This window comes from Zalophus californianus, chromosome 1 (genome assembly GCF_009762305.2).
Source record: "Zalophus californianus isolate mZalCal1 chromosome 1, mZalCal1.pri.v2, whole genome shotgun sequence".
Classification (NCBI taxonomy): Eukaryota; Metazoa; Chordata; class Mammalia; order Carnivora; family Otariidae; genus Zalophus; species Zalophus californianus.
In genome coordinates this window covers 154,268,673-154,296,378 of record NC_045595.1, presented here as the reverse complement: position 1 = coordinate 154,296,378, position 27,706 = coordinate 154,268,673, and positions in this window count along the sequence as shown.

Genomic DNA, 27,706 nt, shown 5'->3' with positions numbered 1-27,706 from the left:
ATTAACTTTGTCCAGCAACTGGAGAATTAGATTTCTGTTAAGGGTTCTGTCTGAGTGATAGATTCTCAAGACATTGAAGGAATTAAATACCACTTTTTTTTCCCACTTGCTCTGCAATAGGATAGATCATACGGCCGTATCATTGTTCCACTCCTCTTATCTATCTTCCATTTATTACCACATTTCACCTACAAAGCCAGTGGAATTGGCTTCAGTAGACAACGACTCTTGTGAGGATTTTAAATCTCTATAAACTCCTTATCAGTTCAATACAAAACCAAAAAACTAATAAACATTAGGTTGAAGAAGAGTAGGAGACAGCTGTATTAGAACAGCACTTGGTAAGGATTTTCTTTCCTTGACTAGCTCTTTGTTCTGATTTTTGAAATGCACAGGAGGAGGCCAGCAGAATATAAAATGGAGACAAGGGTTTACACGATCTTGGGTATGTAATGTAAACCCATTAAGGGATTTTTTGCAATTAAAATCTCAGGCAAGGGAAAAAGCATTTCTGGTTTTCTCTTAAACAATATAAAAGAACCGTGTACTAATGTTGGATGTGTTTATTCATGCTCACTTTGGATTTAAAAGAATATATACAAAGCAGCATTTTAATGATGCCGGCATATCCAATCTTAGGGAGGTTCTGCCCTAACCAAGACAGAAAAAGTTTGAAGAGAAAATAGTTCAAGGACATGTTTATTCAGATTACGTTTAGAAATGAGATCCTGAAACATCAACCTTACTCTTTTTAAAAAAACACAAATATCACATAGTGATACCAAGGAATCACGACTATGTCTATTATCTTAAATTCTTAATTTATTCCTGGCAAATGAACAAGTAAGTAAAAAATAGAATCACTGGGAGACCATATTCAAAATGATGTATATATGCATGTGACTCATTTATGAACACATAGTACACACCTGTGAGATATCCAAGGTGAAAAAGAACTGGTAATTAAAAATTGTGTGTGTGTTAATTTTAATTTATTATTGTTTTAGGAGCAGAATGAAAAAGATAAAAAGAATCATGAACTCAAACAACTTGCTAAGTAGAGCTAAATTTGAGCTCCCTGAAGATCAGAACAGCATCTTTCTATTTTGTATACCTAGGGCCAATCAAGATGCCTGAATTACTGTGAACATTCAATAAATATTTTAATGAAAGCAGCAAAGTGGGCCATCTTTGGTAGAAGCTTCAGCAGATAACAATTATTTTTTTTTTCTATTCTTATAAAGTCTTTCTCAAACTTAAGGGATATCCAGTGGTAGAATCATTAAGATCAACTTCTTGGTATCAAGTTAGTCAATTATTTCAGGAAAATGTTTCAACTAAACAGTGCAAAGAGTTGTCTACCCATTCTTAATGATTCCCAAAGATAGAACTAGGTAAATCTTACAGCTGCTTCTGAACTAAATAAAATGAGGCCAGTCTAAAACTAAAGCTTTACAGTCCTGAATGGTGATTTACAAGTGTGTGTGTGTGTGTGTGTGTGTGTGTGTGTGTGTGTGTGTGTGTAAATGCCCAAGTGGCAGTAGGAGTGATACATGAGTGAAAATGCCTTCTCTGGGATTGAAATAGGACACCCCTATTCAGATGCTAAACATTTACTATCATCATGGTTTTAAGTGTGTGTGTGTGTGTGTGTGTGTGTGTGTGTGTGTGTGTTTGTGTTTAACCAAGTATTTGATTCTTTCTTTTACTTCCATTTAGCAAAAATGTTTTGCTTCATGGAGAGCCATCTGAGTTTCCCTGGCATTATATTTCAAAAACTTTTCTTATAGAATAAACATATACTGTTTTTGCTAAACACTCCATTCTATCCCAGGCTTCCAATAGTGGCAAGTAATCCTTGAATTTTATACCACTCTGGTAGATTCAAATTTATGATCAGGTGTAAATATAATGAGGATAATAATTTGTAAATATCCCTTGCTACACACTCTCTTGTTGGTAAATAGATTTCTCTCCTTGCTCCCCATTTACCATTATAGCTAAGTCCTGATGTTTAGTGTCCCTGGGAAACTGGAAGATAAGATTTGGGCAAGTTCCTTCCAGGGGGGGGAAAGGAAAAGGAGAGATGATCTCTTTTGGTTAGTGGACTGTGGAAAGAGAAGATAAATTAGGCAAGAATCTAGAATCAGTAGATCCGTTACCCCTTTTCTTTGTTTTGTAGCCTGGAAAAAGAGACTTGTGCTAGATGGCTTCAATCCAATTCAAGGAGGGTGGTAATGGTCTTTTGGAGAAAACTGACCAGAGAGATGATTCTGAGGCAGTCCTCCTGCATCCCTGTCACTTGTATGTGGGATGCAAGGGGTGCAGACATTTGTGTAGGCTCTGTTGCATTGACATGAGGGTGCAGAGAGGCCCAGGGTTGGAATGAAGAAGCAGAGGTTTAGAACCAGGTCCAGGAGTCCCCATCATCACATCATTCCTAAAGGCCAGGCAGGACCAGAGGGTTACACCTCTATAATAGATTCATACTTTGGTCATCAGTCCAAAGCCCAGGCCAGAGCAGCTGCCCCACTGAAGAAATAAGCCCCACTGTTGACATTTAGGACCCATTCCAAAATTATATTTCGTGCATCTCACCTAGCAGCCAGATGCTACCTTAGGCCACCACAGGAGAAAGTAATGTGAATGTGAATGGCACTACAGATGGTCCCTGACTTAACAAAGATTCAATCTAACAGTTGATGATGGTGCGAAAGCAATACACATTCAGCAGAAACTGCACTCAGAATTTTGAACTGTGATCTTTTCCTGGGCTAGAGATATGTGGTACGATACTTCCTCATGAGGCTGGCAGGGCAGCTCCACAATTGCAAGGGTGAAAAACCAACACACTTACAACCATCCTGTTGTTCATGCCAGTATTCAATAAACTACATGAGATATTCAACACTTTATTACAAGATGGGCTTTGAATGAGAGAATTTGCCCAACCATAAGCTAATGGAAGTGTCCTGAGTACATTTAAGGTGGGCTAGGCTAGCTAAGCTATAATGTTCAGTAGGTTAGGTATAATAAATGCATTGTTGACTTATGATATTTTCAACTTATGATGGGTTTATCTGGATATAAACCCACCATAAATTGAAGAAGACTTGTATTTATCTAAAAGATACCTGGATATTCAAAATGGACATTTAAACCTGAGGAGACAAAGAAACTATTAATGGTTAAACATATTGTCTCCATACCTCTTGCCCCATCCCCGTGTGCTGAGCCCAAAGAAGACTGGGAGCAATATTGGAGCAATTGCATGTCTTGTCATCTGAGCAATAGTGTGTAAATTTCCAAACCAATTCAACAGAATGGTACTCCTATAGAAATGACAACTCTCCTCTCAAATAGAACTTTTATCCTTGAGTTCCCTGAGCAGAACCCCGTTCTCCTCACGATTAGAGAAGACTGTCCCATTCCCGCCTCACAACGGAACAAAGCACCAGCTGTCACATCATGTTCAAGTAGCAACAAGCAGAGCCTTTCACGGTCTCCCTGCTCATCCATTCTGGGATGACGGGAAGGGTCAGAGCTCCCAGCATGCATTGGATTCGTAATCACAAGTGCCTTTCTCCCCTCCTAAATTTAACTATCTCCTAGGAACCACATCATGTTATCATATGAGCTGTTAACAATTTCTCCTCCTCCTCTTTTTCCTAATCTTGATTTTTGTTTCTTCTCCCCTCCTCCCAACTAAAAGCATAAACTTTAATGATGAAATTTCATGCTCAGCCAACTTCTTTATGGCCACTTAAGAAGCACCGTGAGGTTATATACCTGTTCTTGGGAGCACGGCTGCCTGTTTCTTATGACATGTGGGTGGTTGAGGGTAAAGGGTGGTCAAGCACTCAGTAGCAGATCCCTTCCACCCTGGTAGGTATTCTCCGTCAAGCATGTAAAATCCTATCCCCGGACACCACGAATAAGAGAGTGACTTCCAAGCTTCTGTATTGGAGACTACAATTTTAAATCACCATATGTTTATACTCATTCACTCCTTCTTTCCATCTATTCATTCAATCTAATTCATAATTTTGCTTCATTCTTTGATGAATCCTTTGTTCTTTGTTTCCCCTATTAATTTTTTTAAATGATTGAGTTTCAACATGTTGACATTATTGACAAAAGTGCATACTTCTCTGCATCTTTCCCTGTCATATCTCTTATATCCAAAACATATCTGTATGTTTTTGTTTTGTTTTGAGAGAGGAAGGGGGATAGGGGCAGAGGGAGAGGGAGAATCTTAAGCAGGCTCCACGCTGACACCCAGTGCAGAGCCTGATGCAGGTTGTGAGATGCAATCTTACAACCCTGAAATCATGACCTGAGTTGAAATCAAGAGTGGGACGCTTATCCAACTTGAGCCACTCAGGCGCCTCAGCTCTGAGATTTTTTAAACATTATCATGGCTCTTTTTTTATTTTCTCTGTAATCCTTGAAGAAAGTATATGCAACAAAGCTCACTTTCAGATGCATAAACATGTACATACCACACTCTAACAACATTTAACTACAGAAAACAATCTTATATCTATCTTAAAATATTTGTATTTTAAGTATCTTTTTGCCTAGATTAAGCTCGCTTATCAACCCCTGCCAGTTGCAGTGTATAAATATTACATTATGCTGCCAGTGTTATTATAGTTTTAAACCAGCGGGTTTAAGAGTAAAGATTGGGATTATGTCTCATCAATGGCTGCATGATCTTGAAAGAGTCACTTAACCTCTTTGAGCCTTGGTTTCCTCTGGAAAATCGACAAGGTATTACTTTTACCAATAAATTCTACATAGGACTCAACTGAGGATTAAATAAGAAAGAGTGTGAGCTCTCGGAGGCAACAACAGAAAAGTACCATAAGGCAGAATACTTTTCTACCATATCATCCTTAAGAAAAGGCAAGAAACCAATGAGCTTGAATTACAAATACAGAGGAGAAGAGCCCCATTTCTTCTGAGTAGCATCAAGTCATAAATGTATTTTTCAGATTTTTATTTTTCGCCTGTGACCAGACCCGGCATCACCTTAATCAGGAGGCCTGGACTACATCTCCTTATTAATAAAAGTAATGAAAGCTATCACATGAAGGAAAGAGCTATAAATTAAGCATATTTTATATATGCTGCAAGTTTTATGTGACATTTCTTGTAAGCTTCTTCTCCCACTAAGTCTTTTCCTTGTTGCCCTATACCTCTTGATATAAAAGGAAACTAGTAAAACAAATACAATCACTTTTGAATTAAGTGGTTCCCGCTACCTGCCTTGTTTTTTAAGATACAGAAGCAGCATAAGGTAAGGTGTCTATTCTCAATGAGTCTACATGCTATTAATATTATAAAATGATATAATCTTGGGGACCTTACAGCTATTTATTTATTTATTTATTTTTAAAGATTTTATTTATTTATTGGAGAGAGAGAGCGCGTGCGCGCGCGCGCGCACACACACACACACACACACACACACACACACACAGGGTGAGGGGAGCAGAGGGAGACGCAGGCTCCCTGCTGAGCAGGCAACCCACAGTAGGACACTGGGATCATGACCTGAGTTGAAGGCAGATGCTTAACCGACTGAGCCACCCAGGAGCCCTGGACCTTACTAGTTATCTAGATAGCACATCTAATAGATGAGTCCCCTCTAGAATGGGATTCCCCAATCCACTGTTCAGCCAACTCTTAGCTACCCGCTGTGATAGGGATGCCATTGCCTCATAAGTCAACCTAGTCTCCCCTTTTGGCTGCTCTAAATGAAAATTTTCCTTACTTTAACTTTCTCAGTAGCACCTATGTCTCCATCTTTAATTCTACTCTTTGTGGCTATACATTCAAGTGCTTTATGGTGAAGCTGATAGGTGAATGCATTAATTGTTCAGAGAAGGGAAAGGGGAAGCTGGGACTATAGCAGGTAAGGAAAGCTTGGTGTGGGCTTGGAAGAATGCCCAGCACCTAAATAACTAAAAGGGAACAATGCATTCTCCAACACAGGGAAGAACATAGCCAAAGCTAAGAGACAAAAATGAAGGCGAGACGTTCATAGATGCCCTCTCGGGACTATTTGCATGTTGGAAGATGCTAACTGCAGAGATTAACAGTTTTATTACAAATGAGGACCCGATCTAATAATGATCAAGATGGCAATACTTGTGCAAATTTTATTTGGCCCCTAAACCTTCCCTCTGAAAAAGAGGGGAGCATTTTACATTTTGGGAAGTCCAGAAATATTTCAGAGAGGGCTTTAAGGCAAATCTGCCACTCACTAAGATTTGCAGCAGCCCTGTATTTTTATACACCAGGGAACAGTTAGGTTGTGCATCTGACCCTATGATTATGATAAGCTTAAGAGAACTAATGAGTGACATGTGTGCTTATGGTGGGCTGAGAAATCCAGATTTGCAGAGCAGAGCTCCTGAGAGCAAGAGGTATGGTAAATCAGTTATCAGTTCTTAAAACAGTTCTTATTCAGTGACTAGTGCTGCACCCCAAAGTGGCAGGAATTTTTAGTAGCAGTGACCAGTAGCTGTGTGTCCAAGACACTTAGGAAGAATTCTTTGTCTAGGGATATGTATGCATTTTCAAATTCAGAGTAAAGCAAACTGCTTACTGACTCATAGAGCAAGGAACAGATTGTCTCAAATAAATACAAAGATAAGAATTACATCCCTATTTTAACCCACACTCTGTCTTCTAAACCATTTTTGAGTTGTTTTGGCAATTTTTTCAATCATCTCAGAAAAGTCTTTCGAATGAAAATATTTTCCTTTCTAGACCGTGAAATTTGCACCTTCTAAAGATACAAACAAATCTTATTAGGTTCAGGAGACTATGAAAAACTTATCTTTTTGCCTAATGTACACTCCACCCCCTCCTAAACCAAAACGTGGGGAGTTGAAAGGTTGACAGCTTGGAAAACCCAATGGTAAAATTGCGGAGAACGGTTTATTCCACAAGACAGATTTAAGAAAACAAATCTTTCTGGATATGCTATGTGCATTGCCATTCTCTAGATCTTCACTAGCCCCAGTATTTTGGCTATAAAATTAATCAATATCCTACTATGATAAGGAGCTTCAAGTTCTGTGTTTGGAGAATTCTAATATTCTGTAGAATGGAGAGATTCACATATTAGAAAACAAAACATGAAATATTTATATTTGCTTATGTGTTTTTCTTAGTATTTTTGTCATTGGCACTAAAATATGTAAATATTATCACACAGCACTTGGTACTAAAAGAATACACTGACAACAGTTGGTATTTGAAATTACTCAGGGTTCTGTTTAGATTTTATAATATGAGGTTGAGTTTGTGAGAGTATCATGAGTAGGTGTGTAGTGAAGAGGACACTGGGTTAGGAGTGTGATGAGCAGCTTTCGAGTGCTTTCTGTGCGCCAAGCACCGCGTAGCTTCCCAACATTGCCTGTTGAAACCTCAAGATAACTCTAAGAGTAGACAACTGATACTTCCCTAATTTACAAAAGAGGAGCTGAGGCTAACTCAGTGATTCAAGGAGACCATGTTTAAGGTCATCCAGCATTAGAGTTGAGGCCAGATTTCAACTCCAGTCTGTCAGACCCAAAAGCACACTTTCTCCTCCTCAATGATCACTGAATCTTGTCATCTGCTCACACTCACTGCTTGACTCTGTTAGTCATACTTCTTGTGTCTCCATTTCTTCATCTGTTATTTGGGGATAATTATGATAGCCGCCCTGCTCAGTCCACAAAATTGCAGGGAAAAGGAAACATCATAGGTATGGAAGTGCTTTGCCAATGGTAGAGTGTAAAAGCATTTTAATACTGTTATGTTTATTGTTATTTCACTAAAGTTAAACAAGGAGCATTCACAAGATACCAACCCATTCTCCTTTGATCAAATCTTAACTTGGAACAATTTTCTAAGGTTTCTCTCATAATCTGTGGGTATGTGGTATTACCCACTCATAAAGCAGGTAGCTGTGCACCTGGAGTGATTACTGAGCACCTCTTTCTGTGTCCTAGAGATGTCCGAAATACCACAGGGGGGCTTAAGGCAAATCTCAGGAAGGCGTAAGGTAAATGGAAGAGTAGCCTCTAAAAACAAATAGCAGAGCTGATATTCAGTGGGTACTAGAGGGGTTTATTAGCTGTGAAAATACAGGTATATATCAATATCAATTGCAATAATCAAGCCACTATCTTGACCATCTAGTGCCTCTGCCCCATCCCCACTCTGCAGCTGTGGCCACCACAGCGACGCCCCTGGGACCTCCTGGACCTCCGGATGTTCCAGCAGCTAAACTGTTAACATAGGCACAGCAAAGGGTCTTGGGGCCCTGAAATATAACTATCCCTACTCTGATTGGTTGGTCCTCAAGCCACTCAGGTTGTTACATGTTTTTAATACAAGTGTGGAAATACACCTGATGGAAGGTAACATTTCCAACCTTATCATTCATATGTTTGCATCTTTTTATGAATAAGTTAGTGGGTTATTTTCATTGGTAAGGAGGGGAGCTGCTCTCCAAGTCTCCAGACTTTCTCCATTAGCACTTTCCCAAGCTTACCTCTCTTGAGGTGCATAATGAGCATGCTGTTTTGTACCTGCCTCTTTGCTTGTTGCCTCTTCCAGAGGACGAGAACTGTTTCTGCCCTAGTGTCTAATGCAGATTCTAATCAGTGGTGACAGCGAGATAAAGCATTAACATTGGGGCAAGAGAATGGGGAGGACAAAGGAGGAAAGGCCAGGGTCAGGGGGAAGTAGCAGGCCTGTTGGTGTCTAAAACTCTAGCTGGCTAACCATTAGCATGAGAGCTAAAACTCCTGATTTTTCGAACACCTTCAGACATCCTACTTTCATTGATGCTCTTTGTTAATACAGATTCTGTTAAACCTCCCTGTGCCATAATATGACTGGGGAGGCCCTGGGATTTGTCTCAGATGTACTGTAGACAGCGTAGGACTCAAAATCAGATAGACAGGAGCTTAAATTCTGTTTCCACTTAGAAGCTTTGTGTTCTCTGGTGAGAAACTGCAACTTAGCGTCATTACCTATACCTAACTGTATGAAAAGTCAGTGAAAACCAAAATGTACAAAGAACTCTGAGTAGTGTCTGGTCCTCAGTGAGTGATGGTTACCTGCCCTATAAAAGGTCGCATATGGCACTTTAAACTTCCACAATCTTTGTTATAAAGGTATGGAAAAATATCATGGAAGCAATCAAGGTTCACAGTTTTTAAAGAGAGGTACCTGAGACTCAGGTATGTACAGTGACTAACTCAAGACCATAAGCAGTAAGCATGACTGCCAGGACTAGAAGAATGTCTATTGATATCTGGTTGAGTGCGTTTCTGAGTCCAGAGAATTCTCAACTTACAAACAGATTTGAAGGTTGCACTTTTCTTGCTACTATTTTGTGATCCTGTGTCTCTTTTTGGGTCTTCACATCCTCATCTGCAAAGTGGATGTTTTATGAAGATTGCTTTAAGTGCCATATGTCCCAGGTGTCTGTAAGCCATGAATAACCACCCAGGTACCTGTGAGGTCACCATCATCACCCTACATGGCATGTTGTGCACTCCTCCAAGACACAGGCTTTTGCTTCTTGGGCATTCAATTTTATAACAAAGACACAGGCCCTCTGTGGACTGTGGCTCTCACTTTCCATTCAATATGGGCAAGATTAAAGGATAGCATGAATTGCTTTTATCTCCCTAAAAACAATTGCTTTAAGAATATTATTATGTCCTTTTGATACCAGAAGTTCAGATGTGACCTAGAGGAGAGTCTGAGATCACAAATATGCGACCTGTTATATGGGAGACACACACCAGTCAGGTTATTCATCTCACATTTTCAGGCTGTTTTATTGCAGCTTCTGCACAGCCTCTCTGCTCTATCCCCATGGCCGCATTCCAGTGGTGGGCAGAGAGGCTTCTAAGTACACTGAATGTGCTATACAGTAATTGCTAATTCTGTGCCTTTGGATCCTCTGGGGTTGGCAGCATTACAAAAATAGACATAGGGAAGCAGGTTACCATTAGCAAATGTCCTGATTTTTGAAGGAAAAAGGGATCTTATGGAGCATCTGTTTTCTAATTTCACTAGAATCGAATGCAGTTCCTTTCAGAAAAGCACTGTGCTGGGTGGTAAAGAAGCAAATAAAGTAAATGCTAGTTCCTGGTCCTGATATAATAGTTATTTTAGTGGAAAAGACAGAAATGCACGGAGGGACACAACTTAAGCACAGGTCCTGGATATAAGTGACCGAAATGAGATAAAATCATATTTTGAGAGAAGTGTTTTTGAACAGAGCCCCTCCCTCTACCCAACTGGTTACATGGAAAGACTCAGACTTTCCCTTTGTAGCAGGCACTGTCGTTGCCCCACCCATGAGCTCCTTAGTCTACCTTGGAAGTCCTCCGTAGCTGCTATGGACAATTCCTCAACCGCTAGCACCTATGTTTCTCTGTTTCTTTAGCCCGGGTCTTTCCTACATGGAGAGCAGAATGGTAGTGCAGGGAAGTTAGTGCTTCCAGAAGTAATCCTCAACCAAGGAAAAATGGGAATTTGTGGATAAATAATTCATTGCCCTTGCCTCTTAGAGGGACAATTCTGAGGTCTATTCTACATAATCACCCAAAGAGTCTCCAGTAGAACTGCTCAAAGTGGTCCCAGGCTTATTAACAGACTCTTTAATGGCCTGCACCCAAATATTTTTCTCAGAGTCTTATTTGGGAACAACCCAAACTAAGACCTCTTTATTATCTTAAGAACAATTTTTGTTTTGAGAATTTAAGCCAATGTATATAAAGCCTTCAGATGCTCAGTAACTTACTGTTCTATATTTTTCATGTTTCCAAATGTTCTCCTGTATACACTATACAGTCTAGAACCAGGCATGGAGTGCTGCGTTTCAGTTCATGCTGCTCCTTTAACCCTGATTACAACCTCTGTGCCACTGGCTTGGGCATTCACTAAAAGGGATCTCCCTAATACCCTTGAATAGTTCAGTTTAACCTTACCACCTTATCTTACTTTGTGTTTGGCCTCCCAACCTGAACATGGTATCTTTGCCACCTTACCTTTCACTAGACTCTTCTAATTATAGATTGCTCTTCAAGCAGAGATTTTTGGTTTATAGCTCCTCTCCTCCACCAAAATAGCAATTTGCCCTTCAGGTTATTTCCAACCCTGGCCTTTATGGGGAACATTCCAGCCCAAACCGGAACTGCCCCCAAATTCTCCAGGCAGATAATATTTTAAAGATCACTGTTGTGTTGTATTCCCAAGACCCCTGCATCTGGGCAAGAATGTTTTGTTCCATATATGCTGGTGAGAATGTAAGGGGAAGCTACATCCAAGTAATTGAAATGCATGCTCTGGAAAAATAAATAGGCAAGCTTGATTTATAGAGAACCAAAGAATTTCTAAAACCAATTTGTGAGGTTGTTTTCTTTTCAAAGCTGCCTAATGAGGGAGATGTTTAGTCAGAGATCAGCCACACTGGACAGAAGTCACCTGGTAGATGACAGAATCAGGAAAACAGGAACGAGAGGTCAAAGGGGCGTAATAAAAGAGAGCGGGCCTTCATCAGAGCCGGGGGAGGGATAATGAGGTCCAGATTAAAGGAGAAGCAGCTATAAGACATGAGGGAAAGAAATAAAGTATCCTAAAAACTGTGATACACAATGATACAAAATCTGATACATTATGATATACAATATGCTCTCTCACGCAATCTGTATTTAGACAGTAGAATCTCCTCTGCAGATGGGGGAAGAACCCCCCAATTAAATCCCTCATGCATATGCAAATAGAGGGTGACAGGCAGTGTCTATGGAACTATTTAATTCTACGGTCAGGCCCCTTTTCCTGAAATCACACTTTAAGCAAAGAGCTCAAACGCCATTGTTTCACGATGCATATGTATATCAAAACATCACACAGTACACTGCAGATATATAGTTTTTATTTGTCAATCATACATCCATAAGGCTGGTGAAAGAAAAAAAGCCAGTCAAAAAGATTAGCAAGGTCAAGGTCCCTGCATTTACAAGCACATATCCATCCTCTGACAGAAGCAAGCTAACCCAAGAATGTAGGCAGCCTAACGCCCACAGATGCAAAAAAAGTAGACCGATGTACCTGAAGAAATGCCTGTTGGCTCTGACAGATGGGGAGGAAAAAAAAAATGAAAGAAAAAAGACCAACTTCTCTGCAACAGGAAGGATCAAAATTGTGCCACAAATCCTCTCTACTGTATCCCACACCCACACCATCCAAGGCATCTGCTCTGAAACCCAATATTACTTAGAATATTTTTGAATGAAGCTAAAAAGGTTATATGCAGTGAAATTCCCACATGCTCACATGACAGTAAGCTCTAGTGGGTAAGGAAATGCTGAGGTGACAAGGATGGTGTTCAGGAGGACTCCTGTGAGTCTGGGTAAGTAGGCATGAAAGTGGCGTATCAGCATATGAGCTTCATTTAGCGAGAGTAGATGTAAGGTAATCAGTTTGGGAGGAAATAATCCAAACTACAAGATTATGGGCTCTAAGCTATCACTGACAATCCAGAAACCTACGAGTGCATTATTCACTGAACACAACGGCTGAAAATGCTGCCTGGGCCAACAGACCCATGAAATGCTGTGCTTCCTCTGGAGTTTTATATAAACAGAACCAAAAGCATTATCCATCCTTGCACTGGAAACAAAGCAAAACAAAACAAAACCTAGTGTAACAACATGTGGGTGCACATCACTCTCCAAGATACAGAATGGAACTGGACAAGATCCAGACTAATTAGTATGGTCAGGATGGAAGGGTCTCCCCTGAAGATGATAAAATTAAGAAATTCTCCATTTGATAGAAAGGCCTCTGTACAGAGGGATGATAGAAGTGTACTCTTTCCCTTAAATTATAGTTAGAACACATCTGGAAGTGAAAATTTTGAGTACCTGAATTCCACATCATCTAAAAGTATTTCAGTTATAGTTCTGCCCAGAGCACCATACATTCTGCCTAGTCTATGCTTTATCCTATATCCACATATCCATATATTTGTTCCTTGATCAAACAACCTTATAATGACTACTGATTATGCATCAGACACTGAATAGTGTAGAGATTAGGTGCGGGGATATAGAGGTAGGCACACGCTTCACATAGAGGGCTCACTGGATATAAGGAGTGTGTATGTATATATATATATATATATATATATATATATATATATATATATATATATATATATAATTATAATACAGCGTGATGATTGCAATTAATTGAAGGTGGTGCCAAAATCATGATAGTTGGTAGGAAGTACATCCTGAATTAATCTGGGGGAGGGTATAATAAAATGTGTTTTCTATTATGTGGCTTTGCATATTCTTTCTTTTTTATATTTCCTTTTCAATTGCACACTGACTTTAAGTAGAATGATAAAAACAGTGAATACGGGATGCAAGCAGCATTAAAACTGAGCATTTAGCATGCCAAAACACTTTTTTCCAATGTTATTAATATGGTGATTTTTCTGTTCTTGCAGACTCCTACATATATAAATTTATATTTTGCATACTCTTTCCCTTTCCTGGTAAATGCTTATCATAATATATGGCATTTATTTTTTAAAAGCATAATGCATTTTGTTTCAGAGCTTATAACACTAAAGTGTTGTTTTTTTTTTTTTTTGGTTTATGAGTGCTGAATTTCTCAACTTTGACCTTGCATCAACATGAGATGTTGAATTTAATAATATATTGCACTTTTAGATGTTCTTCATCACCATGGATCCAATCATGCTTTATTAACTACAGTGAATGCACTAGATAAAAAAATAATAATTTCTTTAAACAGCAGCAGTAGTCATCCTAGAAATAATATCTCAACAACAAAGTTAAAACTTTTCCTTAGGCAGGAAGAATTAATGAAATCTGATGAGGAAAATTCCAAGACTGATCTAAGGAAGCTTACCTTGTAATGTATATGTTACACCAAATGCCTATTTTAGAAAAGTTCAATAAAATCCCCATAATTCTCCATAATTCATATTTGAATTGTACAGATGATCACTTCAATAAATCATAAACACATGTAGTTAGAAGGATACAGGGGGACATACTAACATTTCTTATGATTTCTGCCTTTTATGGTTAACAAATTAGGAAATAAAGGTATTTAAATACCACCTCTATCAAACTATTAGCATCCAGAAAAATATGTCTGGGGATTTTGACAGCCATTTTTGAGAAGAATTTGGACCATTTGATGTAATTTGGATAAAATAATTCAGAGGGATATTTTGTTGCCCTCTTTTCTCGCTGTAAATTTCCCTGCAGCAGGAATAGATATTAGAGATCAAGTTCTTGTCTTCCTCCTGGGTTTGAAAACAGAATGTCTCTCTTTTTTTTATTTCTTGAGCAGCCATCTTATCTGCACCAGCAGCTTCACCCTGCACCCTAATATATTCAAGTCAAACCTGCCTTTAAAATGCATGAGCCAACCTTCACTTGCACAGAATTTTTTACCCTCTGATTTCTCATAAGATTGTTACTTTACAATGTCAAAAACCTTGAAAGGTTTGGCTTGAATATCCAAACCCAAAGGTACCCGGTGCTAAGTTTGATCCTGAAACACAAAACCAAAAACCTTCCCATTTCAGTCACACATTTTGCCTGTTGTCTTACAACGATAGAAGCGGCAATTAGTACAAATAGCTTTATACTTTTCTGGTCAAAATTTTTAGGCTTATAAAAGTAAAGATGCAGATCCATTTTATACTCTTACACATTTAAACATATACATGTTTATGAGACACTTTCACCCTAATGATCGTTGACTCTTAATCTCCTTGGGTGGCTGAACAATGTTTCCTCAGAGTACGCAGCATTTTTGAGCTTCCTGTTGAGAACTGTCTTCAGAGTTGGTTTCTGAACAGATAAGGATATCAATGTGAGGTGATGCACCAAGACACACTCCCTTGCTTTGCTTCCTTTTCTCTTCCTGTGCTTTTTTCTGGCTCTTTCTTCTTTCTCCTGCCCAAACTGAGGGAAGCTGTGCATTTTCAAGGAAGTGCTGACCAGAGGCTGCCTCAAAGCAGAAAGTACCTGGGAACTGGATTTGCATCTAATACAAATCATCAAAATCAAAGATTGCAATTAAATTCCTCAAAAACAGGAAAGAGAGAGTTTGGACTATCTATGAAAAAAGTTGCCTAATTTTAATGAGAGAAATGAGGTCGGGCTAAATCTAATATCTGACTATATCAAAACTGACAGACCATTTGGATTACTGGGGGAAAAAAGAATGTAAGCATGGTGCTTCTTTAGTGACGGGTGTCACAGAATATGCTTCCTGAGTACAATTTTCAGATTGCTCCCTGAAGCCAACATTAAGAAACTCCACAAAATGTACATTTCAAGTAAGTAAATAAACAGTTTTGTCTTTCTAGTTTTGCATTAAATCCACATGATATAATGAACTGCAGGAGAAAACAAACAAACAAGTGATACTCTTACGGGAGCTCCACAAACAGGGAGGTATGTTTGATGTTTTCCTAATACATATTATAGGACTAGCACAGAGGTATAACACAGTAATGATGAAAAATTTCGATTACTTGTACTTCTGCAGAAAATATGGTAATAAAAGTGGAGCATCCGATAAATTTTTGACAAGGCTAGAAGAAGGAAAAGTGTGGAAAGTACCCTGATTGCATTTGATCCTAATGCCCACTGATATCTTTATGTGTTAATAAGTTTAGAACAGACATGAGAATATTCAATCTACTCACAGAATTCACTTAAAATGCATATGGTGGTTGGTTTTAATGATGACCAATAAGAAACTGGATTGGAGTGGAGAAAGTGGCGGGACCCTTAGGAGAAAGTGACATTGTGACTTTGTAATAGGGAGAAGAAGGAATAAGGGACAGTTTATTTTTCTCTTTACCCCATTACAAAAAGAATTTGTGGTGATTCACAAAGATTCAACATAGCAAATGACAGTAGGTATAGGCTCAAAATGAAGTTAATACTAAAATGCAAGGCATGGATTCCTATACTGCACACTTTTCATGAGAGTCACAAATTTGGATCTTAACTTTCTTGAAGAGGAAAGCAGGATCAGTTAAAAGAATCACAGCAAAACTGTAACTCTTCTAGTACACAATACAGAAGTAGCTTATAGTGGGCACACAGAAATATAACAGCCTCAGGAATATCCTGTGAGTAAGCAAAGCAATGAATTCCATAGGGATGTTTCTTGTTTTGTGATATACCTTAGAGGCCATGATATTATATCAAAATGAGATTCAGTTAAAGAAATAATTTGAAGTTCATCCCATTGTGAAATGATTGTTTCTCTCTGTTCAGTCTTTAAAACCATCCAGGGACAATAAGTTTGAATTTATACTCCATAAAAAGTTCTTGGAGGGAAGCATGTTTCTGTTCCCACACGTGTATGTGGTTGCATGGGGTGTCACAAGTAGGAGAGCTGGGAGCTGGATTGACTTTTGGTAAAAATTCAAGAACCTAACAAGGCAGGGTTTCGGATAACTACTTCCATGTCTCCATCAGTGGTAAATAAAGCCAGACCGACAGGAAGTCAAGTGTCCCAAGGGAATAATTTTGTAGACAGATTTAGCATCGAGGTCCTCCTCCAACCAAAATCAAAATAGCTTAAAATAAGGGCATCTAAGGAAGATGATAAATTGTAGAAATGGTTTGCATCCACCATTTTCAGAAAAGGATGTGACTAAGTTAATATAATTGCAAAAGAATCTTTTGTTCATACTTTAAAAGCCATGCAATAAAAAGTGAAAAGAGAGACATAAAAGATAGATAGTCCATGTGTTGTGAACATGTATACACAGTGTCAAGAAGGCTTCTGAGGCCAGAATGAGCATCAGGTTCATGAAACACCCTGAAATCAAAAAGAAAAGTGTCTATATTTGTGAGGTTTATTCGGAAAAGCTTGTGGCTTAAGGAAGACAGCGACCTAGCAACAAATGTGAGAGGGAAGCAGGATTTTCAACTCCTGTGATTCATCCGTCTTCTCTAGCAAGAAACTAAATCTTCCCTGTAGGAGAGGTAGGATAAACATTGTAAAAACGAATTAAAGTTCTGGCAGATGAGGTGGAGGTAAATTATTACCTGGGCAATTTAAATGTCTTCAAATTTCCAGACCTAGAAAGATTTTATTGCAGGAATGTAAAAGAATGGGCACTAAATCATAGAGATTAAAGTGGGACAAAAATCCCAATTTTAAGAAATGGGAAAAATTATGGATTGGTGAACTTTTAATGTTGATTTCTAGCAAAATTCTAGAATGAATTGGGCAACAGGTTGGTTATGAGCACTTGTTACTAGTTATATGGAACTAAACTTATTTCTGTTTTCCATAAAGCAGCAAACAGGAGAAGTCTTTTGATCCTTTTTGCCTATTTGAAGGCAAGTATATGGAAAATATAAAGAAATTATCATCTGGATACTACTCTACTTGACTGACTCATAGATGTCAAATTATTTGAAATATTTAATGGTCTCCTCTTCCCCAAATGTTATATTGATCAATGGTAAACTGTAGACTGCAGGTATGTTTCCCAGGAGGGGCCACAGGGCATGCAAGTCTGTATCATCTACTCTATGTCTATCAGTGGCTTGGATGTAAACAGGCAAAGAATCTTAGGGTATTTATAGGTAACACCAAACTGGAATGGATGACAGAAGCAGAATTCAAAGTGATCCTAAAATATGAAATTAAATTTTTTTCATTTATTATCATCTGTATCAGGACCCTCAGTCTGAAAGCCCAGTAAGGTACCACTCACAGTTATAAGCACGTGAATACAAAGATAAAAAAATCCAGGCTCAGCTCTCAAGATGCTCAAAGTCGAGAGAAAAATGAGCATGAAAACAGATTCACAACCCAAGTGACAAAGTGGTATAACAGGAGAGAAGTTGCTGTGGGAGCCCAGAGGAGGAAATGTCCTCTCTGCCTGGGGTGGAAGGAGCAAGTGACTGTAACGGCATCAGGAAGGAAGGAAGTATCCAGCCAGGCAGTGTTAAAAAAAAACCAAACCAAACCAAACCAAACCAAACAAACAAAAAACAGGAATCTAAAGTTGCATGAGGAAATCTTACATGGAAAAAGCCCAGTGGTCAATGTCGAGATAGTCTCAAAAATGACTGATAGTTTGTTTTGTCTGAGACTTTAAAAAGAATCCTGACAATCTCAACATTAACAAAATACTGTGCCTGGATTAGGGAGATAATAAAGGGAAGCGCTTGATGTGCTTTTTGACTCCTTCTGACCCTCGTTTTCTACAGAAAATAGCTAGGTGCAGCAATGTGATTACAGCACATTTTACCCCTTCCAACAAAGAGAAAATCCCACAGGGCTGAATGCACCTTCTCACCTTTTTGGTGCCACAAAAAAAAAAAAAAAAAAAAAAAAAAAAAAGAATACAGTTGTTTTGTCATAAACATTCATCCACAAAAATATTTTCTATTAAACAGGTCTTGTAAAAATGCCTAAACAATAAAACAAATCTAAAAGTTTTTTTCTTTTGCCTTTAAATATCTCCTCCCTTTTTTTCTAAAATCTCCCATTTGGGTTTTATCTTATGTGAACACAACCCTCATTAGGGGAAGGAAATATTCCTTCCCAAAATAAGTTTATCTATAAAATTATGCAGTAAATAAAAAGTCTCAGAATTAAAGGAAAAAAATAGATTTTGCATAAATCCATTTTGCTTTTCACTATGTTAAAAAAAAAAATGAGTTTCAAACAACCAGGGAAGATGATTTAAAATTATAGACAGATAAATCATAGTACCTGAATGATCAATTTAAGAAATCCAAGTGCAGACATATACGCATACACACTCTTCTAGAAACATGGATTTAGTACTCAATAATCTGGTCACATCAGCTTACAACAGGCTGCTTTTCAGGAAGAGCTCTCAAAGACACGGCTATTCAGATGAAAAGAGTCTCCATACTTATTTTTTAACTGTCTCGTTTTTTTTCTTTGAAAGCTTTCTGCTTTTTCTTTGAAAGTAGAGTAGCCCAAGTTGCCAAGGTAACGTAACAGTTGACTGCAGTAGCAACAGGTAAATTGAGGATCAATCTACAGTCCAGGCAAAATGGTGAGGACGTTGGTTGGGGATGCTATGACAATTTGGCGCAGAGCAATGACTTATTTGAAAAGACCGACCTATTCTCATGTAAACCAAAGTAGTCTAAGTGAGCCCCTTGGGGTGCAAACAATCCAGTCTGTTTAAATAAATTTTACTTGGGGCGCCTGGGTGGCTCCGTCGTTGAGCGTCTGCCTTCGGCTCAGGTCATGATCCCAGGATCCTGGGATCGGGCCCCGCATCGGGCTCCCTGCTCGGCGGGAAGCCTGCTTCTCCCTCTCCCGCTCCCCCTGCTTGTGTTCCCTCTCTCGCTGTGTCTCTCTCTGTCAAATAAATAAAATCTTTAAAAAAAATAAAAAAAATAAAATAAAATAAATAAATAAATAAATAAATTTTACTTCATTTGTTTAACTGCAATTCATGTGTGTGACTGGGAAATGGACTCTGAAGCACTAACACCTGCTAAATTTGTGTAAAACATAAGTAAACCAGGATCATATTAAGCCCAAGTAAATAGTTTTGGGGAAGTAAAATATTTACATAAATATCTACTATTTACTATTAGGTTATTTTTTTATCCCTTAAGGTGAAATTCAATTCTAAAATAAATAAAAACTATGCAGATAATTAAGTAGGGGTAGCAAAAGAATGGGATGATTATTCTTGGGCCATGTGTGGTATATTTAAAATCAGTCTTACTGGGGGCACCTAGGTGGCACAATCGGTTAAGCGTCCTACTCTTGGTTTTGGCTTGGGTCAAGATCTCAGGGTCATGAGATCAAGCCCCACATCGGGCTCCCTGCTCAGTGCAGAATCTGCTTGAGTTTCTCTCTCTCTCTCCCTCTCCCTCCGGCCCTCCTGCTCATGCTCTCGCTCTATATATAAAATAAATAAATCTTAAAAAAATAAAATTAGTCTTACTAAATGACAATGCAACAATGACATAACCACAACGTAGATTGCTAGCAACAATGTCAACCTTACACCAGGCTTAAACTAAACCGGTGAAAAGACAAAGTTGCTGGAAAGTGACTGACAACTATGACTGGAGCTTATATTGATGCACATTCCTCTTACTTGTAAGCCACCAGTTTATAGAAGATAAGAGCTGAGTCGATCCTCTTGGTTGGCTGACAATGGAGCCAGATGAGGTTTTCTGTGGACTTAGGAGTTACAGCAGAATGAGTCCAGCTCACTAGGACACAGGCCAGAGGGAATGTCTGAGAAGTCTAACTATACTTTATTCGCTTGGAGTTAATGCAACGATGCCTTGTATGCTTTATTGTTGCTACAGCCAAGACAGTGGTTACCAAGAGCTGCTACAGAGCTGCCAAGAGCTAGGTAGACAAATCCTACTTATTCAGCCCTACTCTATAAGTATACTCATATACTTGATAATACATTTATATGCGATAATCAAAGAGCCAACAGATATCCTAATACTTGGTGTCAGATACTTGGTGCTGGGGATATAGAGGTTTACAAGATGCACATGGATTCTAATTCCCTGATACCTACAATTTAGAGAAAAAGAGGGATATTAAACAAATGCTCATGAGAATGATGGACATAACAAAAAGCAGAATAAGACTTTGGGAACAGACAGCAGGTAACCCCACCAAGCCTGGGACATCTAAGGAATCGCAGAGATTAAACCAAATGCCCAGCGTCACACAGCATGATGTCATGGGCAGGGTTTGGATCCTAGGTTTTTTGTTTGTTTGTTTGTTTGTTTGTTTGAAGTTCAGTGCTCTTCCATAGGGCAATCATTGCCATGAGCTGGCAGGGTTTTTTTCATTAGCAGAATCTTGTGGGTAGGGGATGTCCTCTTGCCATTTGGTATTTGAAAGAAGAATATGCAAGGGAAAACAGAGAGCCCAAAGGCTTCCTGACAGGATGAAAGTCTTCATGTAATTACTGCTAGCACTTGAAGGGATCAGAGATAAGAGACCTACCTGAGGAGTCAGAAACTCCAACCTCAGCCTCTTTATTGATAAAATGGGGAAGAGGTCACTGGATGATCTCTAGGCTTTTTCTCAGTTCCAAAATACAAGATTTGTCAGGCTCAGCGCACAGGACAATGTGGCATCATGGACATCAGGCAACCATTAGAAACTAACACTCAAGGGAGCATCAGTGTGTGGGAGTGAAGGCATAACTGTTTGCACATCCAGATAAGAGGTTAAGAGCAGAAAAACCAGGGCTGAATTGAGTCACATATTGTTACCAGAAAAAGCTGGTAACAGAGTAAGAGGAGTGTATCCAAAAGGATCTCAGATGGGTACATAAGTATCTGTCTTCTGAACTCCCTGACTACCAGTTAAAGGGAAGAACAGTCTCCTGAACTAGAGCAGTAAGATATTAGTTAGGGCCCATTTATTTCACTCCCCTTCCACCTGAAATTGACAACCACATCTCCATGTGATGGGGGGTCATTCATTTAACTGCCTGGTGCCTCAGTCTTCCTTATGAAGAAAGTGGGAATAATGCAGTCCTTTAACAGTTGTAATTACGAGAAAGTGTACTGGAACAAATGAAATAACAATTAGCATTATGGTAATCCTTTTTAAGGTGACCCTTTTCTCAATTAACTGTATTGTTCTCACCAATATAGAAGTAGTAATCTGTTTTCTTAGTACACTTGGCTTTTGTGGTTGTTAGGAAGATTTTTACCAAAAAAAAAAAAAAAAAAAAATCTGAAGCGTAGATACCAAGTAGACATTTACTGTTCTTGAAAATTCTAATCCTTTCTACAGTCCTGCTTTATGCCACCTACAAGATAAAGCAACAAATGGAAAATACAGAGGAGGAAGCGAGATGTTACAGACTGCTCATTCTTTCATTTCCTTCTTCTGTTAGCTGTACTTTATTCTATTAATATATATTTCATATGAATATCAATTCAGGAAATTTTAAGAAAAAATGTGAGAAGTAACATTTTTCAACACAGCTTAGTGCAGTTGTTAAATCACGAATTCTGGAGTCTGCTAGGTTCAACTTGTGGCTCTGAATTTCCTGGTTGTGTGGCATTAGGCATATAAATTAACCTCCCTATGCCTCATCTTCCTGATTAATACGACAGAAATAATAACAGATCTACCTCATGGGGTTGCTGTTAGGACTTAAGGAATTAAGATGCATAAGGATGTAGAGCAGTCTCTAGCACATATAAAAACTCAGGAAGTATTAGTTGTCATTATTGCTGTCATTCTTTCATTCCTTCCACATTTCTATTCCCTGCTCTGTTTTGGGGAAGGGGGGTTCTTTTGTTTTGTTTTGTTTGTTTGTTTGTTTTTCCCATTAGTATCTTCTAATTGCCCAAAAGAGGACTAGCGCTGGTGAGAGGAGGGTGGGTAGAGAATACTCTGATGCCTTAAGATTTGTGTCTCTTAATTACATTTCTTATTTTAACTGTAAAAATCGTTGACACTTTTATAGGAAATAGAGGCAAAATAACAACACAAAGCCCACCTATGCACATGTCTGCTTGCACACAACCACTCCAGGGGAGGAAAAATGAAAACTAATGGGGCTAGAAAAGAGCAAGATATTATCTTCAAATATCATTTAGGGAATTGAAGAATAATACGGTTTAATAATAATATTTTACATGAACAAATTTCCCTTCTTTTGAGAAGAGCTTAATGTGCTCAATTTGGTTTTCACTTGTATTAATCATTTCTTATCTTTATTAAGCACTTATCACATTGTATTTCAATTTATCTATTTATACGTCTATTTCTCCTACCAAACCATGAAATCCTTGAAGACAGAGGCTCAGTATTATTCGTCGTTCTGGCCTCAAGGCTAATACAGTATCCCAGAAAATCACAAGTGCTCAATTAATATTTGGTGAATAAACAAATAAATGAACTCCTCAATCACACTGTTGGCTTAGTTGCCATTATAGATAGTCCACACTGTATATGTTTTAAGCAAGCCTATAAAAAATCTACACCTGTAACTTAAGCAGTAAATTTGCAATATCCTACAAGAGAGTGCTTAAAAGGAGTCAGGTCACAGATTGTTTGAATAGATTGTTTGGTAATCCACATTTTGGTGTTTGAAAGTTTTTGTGGAAAACTGGCCATGTCATTCATAGAAAATATCATCCTGTCCTTGGGCCAGCTCAGATGGAAACAACATGGAGTTTTACTCCTCTTCTCTGACCCTAGATGCACACTCCACTTGCAGGGCTCTGACTGATGGCTCAGTCTCACCAGCAATGTGACATGGACCCAGGTCCTGGGAAGGTATTAATAAAGAACTCCAATCTCAGAAGAGATGGTTCAGGAACAGATTCAGTTTGAACTCAGTTTTTCTTGCTCTTGCTCCAGAATCATTTCCCGTATTCTGACCCCTTCCACCTGGACACTCAAGGTCTGTTTATTTCTCCTATTGCCTTCCTTCTCCAGGTCTATATCCTGGGCCCATATTTCCAGTTTCTGGACTCCCAGAGGAACAGCCTGAATTCTGTGGGGCCTACGCCTGAACTTACGTCTCAGGTTTGAAGACCACACAATGGTTACTGTGGATAAGAATTTAAGAGTCAAATTTAAGAGAAACATGGACTAGAGGAGTCTAGTGACTTATCCTACAGTGACTCTGAAACCGGTGCCAGGGAAAGAGCTAGAACACAACTCTCTTGTCTCCATGTCTAGTCCTTTCTCACTGTATCATGGAGACCTAGTTACCCTGTCTCTATGAATCCCAGACCATAGACCCTACCTTACTCACCTGGCTAACATGCCACGTCCCGAGTGACTTCCTATCATGTTCCAGGCTAAGCAGGACTTGCATATCACCCTACTCTTCGGTTTTTTCTCAACAGCTGGGCCTGCTCTCTTCTTTCCCTACTAGATAGTCTTTCAAAGATTTGGCACTGACACACCTCTCCCACCCCCAAGTCTCAGGGAAATGAGCAACCAGCGTGTAAGTAGGAGATGCAATCTTCTGACAAATGTTGGAGTGCTTGTCATGGACAATAGTTCTGACTCAATTTAGCTAAAGAGAATTCTCAAGGGAACATACACTCTCTTATCTCTCTCTGATTTTTTACATTTACTTGAATGACTTGCCTGGTTTGGGGCTTTAATATTTCAAATCTCAACTTCTGGGCATTTATTTATGCAATTTCTCCATGCTTTATCTTGACCTACTACTATTTATGCACCTCTCTGTATTTCAAACCACATATTGTGACATACTAGTAGGTTACACAATCAATTTAGCAGGTTTCAATAATTTTTTTAAAGAAATGGAGTAGAAAGGAAGGGAAGAATAGAATATGTCATGCACAGAACTGTCAACACTGCTTTGTGAAACTTTAAAATGTGTGTGTATACGTATGTTTCTGTGTATCTGGCTCCTAAGTAGTATGTGGTTTTTTGTTTGTTTGTTTGTTTGGTTGGTTGGTTGGTTGGTTGGTTTTCTATTACAGGTCATGGTCAAAAACACTTGAAAGCCACTTAACCTAGAATGTATTTACTTCTAATGACAGATTAAAGTATTGGCATGCCATTTTTCTTAAAAACTATTCTGTACTTTAAAAAGAAAAAAAGAAAATGACACTTGGAAAAAAGAAAAAGAAAAACTTCAGTGATGTTTATACTCAAGTCTTAAAATCAAGTATATTTGCAGAAACAGGAGGAGTAAAGTAGGAGTCACAATGCCTACTTTAGCTTTCAGATGCACAGAAAATGTATGGTCAAATTTCTAATGCTATTCCAGTGAACCAAACACCTAAATCAATTTTTAAAGATATGATTTATATGTAACTTTCCAGAACACCAGGTACTATATAGAGAAGATACATGGTACTTGCTAGCCTGCTTCAGTTAACACCTGCAGATAAGTTAATTCCTAGCTCTCTTTGGTGCTTTTCTTCTTTGCATATTGTTTGCTACTCTTTCACTACATTAAAACCTTAAACTATTTAACTAGTATCCCTGGAGCATGTAATGACTGTGGGTGTGTGCTTAAAATATACTTATTTACTTTGAGGTAGGTGCAAGCAAAAGAGATGAAGAGAAAAACTGCTGTGTAAATCCTTTATGCATCTGAAAGGTACATTAGTGAAGAAAGAAGAGAAGAAGAATAAAGAATGTTCTGAGACTGAGGATTTTAAAATCAGAAAACAAAATATCTCCCAATCATCTGGAGTGTTTGTAAAGTTTTTGATGTTTTGTTTTCTTATATTTAAAGGAATAACAGACACACAAAATAATAGACACAAAAAGATAGAAAGAGTAAACAGGAATGACCTTTTTCAGAAGACTAGCAATAAAGAGGAATGCAGATATAATTAAAAATCTCAGAGAAGGAGATGCTTGTAAATCCAGTCACTTCCATCATACTCAGTGTGATTTATGAATCATTACAGCTACTTCTGGCAACAGACCAAGAATGGCTTGGGAAATGTCCTCCTCCACTTGTTTTATCACATTTGTTTGTTTAAGTTTGAGAGACATTTCTTTTTCGCTCCTTGTTACAACAAAGCTTCATGAACCAGAAAATGGATGAACCCCAGATAGATGCTAGAGCACACATCCCACCAAACGAGAAATTCAAACCCATGCCCCCCAGATCAGCTCTCTCTAGCTCTCACAGGCTCTCAAACAATTCTTAATCTTTTAAAAAAATATATTTTTATCTTAGTTTTCTTTTTATTTTATTTTACTGGATAAGAACATATAACATGAGAACTAACATTGTAACAGATGTTTAAAGGGCAGTCCATTATGGCTGACTCTAAGTCCAGTGTTGCGCACCAGATCTCTAGAGCTTATTTAGGCTGCTCAACAGAAACTTTATGCCCCTTGATCTAGAAACTCCTCATTCCCCCCGATCCTCCCTGCCCCTCGCAACCACCATTCTACTCTGATTGTGTGAATTTGAGGCTGAGCTGATTCTTAAGCTTCCTCAAGAAGGGGGATCCTTGTGATATTCTACCACCCAGCCCAACAGAGGAAGAGTCCTAGAGTCCAGAGAGGTAGAGGACCTCAGACGTCATCTATCCAACTTCCATATCTGGTCAGTAAGGACACTGGGGCTGAGAGAAGTGAAAGCACGTCCAAATTTATACCGGTTTCAATGGCAATGCCAACCCTTACCACCCCTCGGCCAGTTCTACAAAACCACCACCACCCCGGACTTGTTTGGATTAACATTTTAACTCTGATAGTGCACCTACAAATTTTAAAGGAAAAGCTCATGTTTTGAATTAACCAAAACCAAAGATCATGTTCCCCACTGTCATTAAAACTGAAAGGATAGGGACACCTGGGTGGCTCAGTCGTTAAAGGTCTGCCTTCGGCTCAGGTCATGATCCCAGGGTCCTGGGATCGAGCCCTGCATCAGGATCCCTGCTCAGTGAGGACCCTGCTTCTCCCTCTCCCACTCCCCCTGTTTGTGTTCCCTCTCTCACTGTTTCTCTCTGTCAAAAAAATAAATAAAATCTTAAAAAAAAAAACTGAAAGGATATTTTGCAAAAGAGACATTCATTCTAACGCCAAGCAAGCCCAGGTTTTCCATATTAAGACCACTAGTTTTCTCACACTGGTCAGCAATGTTTACTCATTTGCCCAAGTTCACACTCAAAGTAAGGGGTGGAGTTTGGGACTACAGTATATTTGATTCCAAAGGCTATTTTTTAACCTCTGTGCTGTTCTGCAAAGGTGATATTAGCAATAGCAGAGCTGAGAAATAAAGTGCAGATACAAGCATAATCTATCTCCTAAAACTTCAGTTTTACAGACAGATGTGCCTACAATGAGAGAGAGCACCTTTGTGAACTGACATTCATCGAATGTGACTCTCATTATGGATTTTACAAGCTAGAGTCCACGTGTTTGAGTTGCGTACAACAGACAGTCCTTAAATTGGGTGGCAACTGGAAATGCATGGATTTTCCTGAGTGACCTCTTGGTATTTACTGCGGTCACAAATGCAAAACTCACTTCAGTGGACTGACCATACTTACAAACCTAGGTACCATTTTAGGGACTGCCTCCTTGATTATAAATGGTGCCCCTTCTCTGCTTCATTTCTTATGAGCAAAGAGGGGCTTTCTCTTAAAGGTCTCCTGTCTGTCTTCATCTCCGAAGATCCTCTTAAATCCCAACAGCAATTTGTCTACAGATGACTTCAGTCTTAAACAGTGACTATTTACTCCTAACATGAGGTCTTACTCTTTTCCAAACAAAACACAATAAGATATAATTGAAAGAGAAAATAAAATAAACCCCACAGTGACCTAAGTTGCTCCTTCATTATTCTTCGGAGGATATTTTCTCTGATCAAAGCTGTTGTCCCCTTGGCCACAGAACAGGGTCCTCTATTCCAGCTAGCAGGCTAGACTGTCAATTATTTTTTCTGGTCCTTCTAGCACCTGTCTTCAAGTCAGTGAGATGAAAGTGTTTCACTTAAACAAATATCAGAGTGGCGCCATCCCCATGGCAACTAGAAACAAGAGCTTTTTAACGCGGAAAAAAAGTGAATGAGGGAAGGAGAGGTGTTATTATTTATTTTACATTAAATAAAATACATGCAAGTTTAATAGTTGAAAATAGC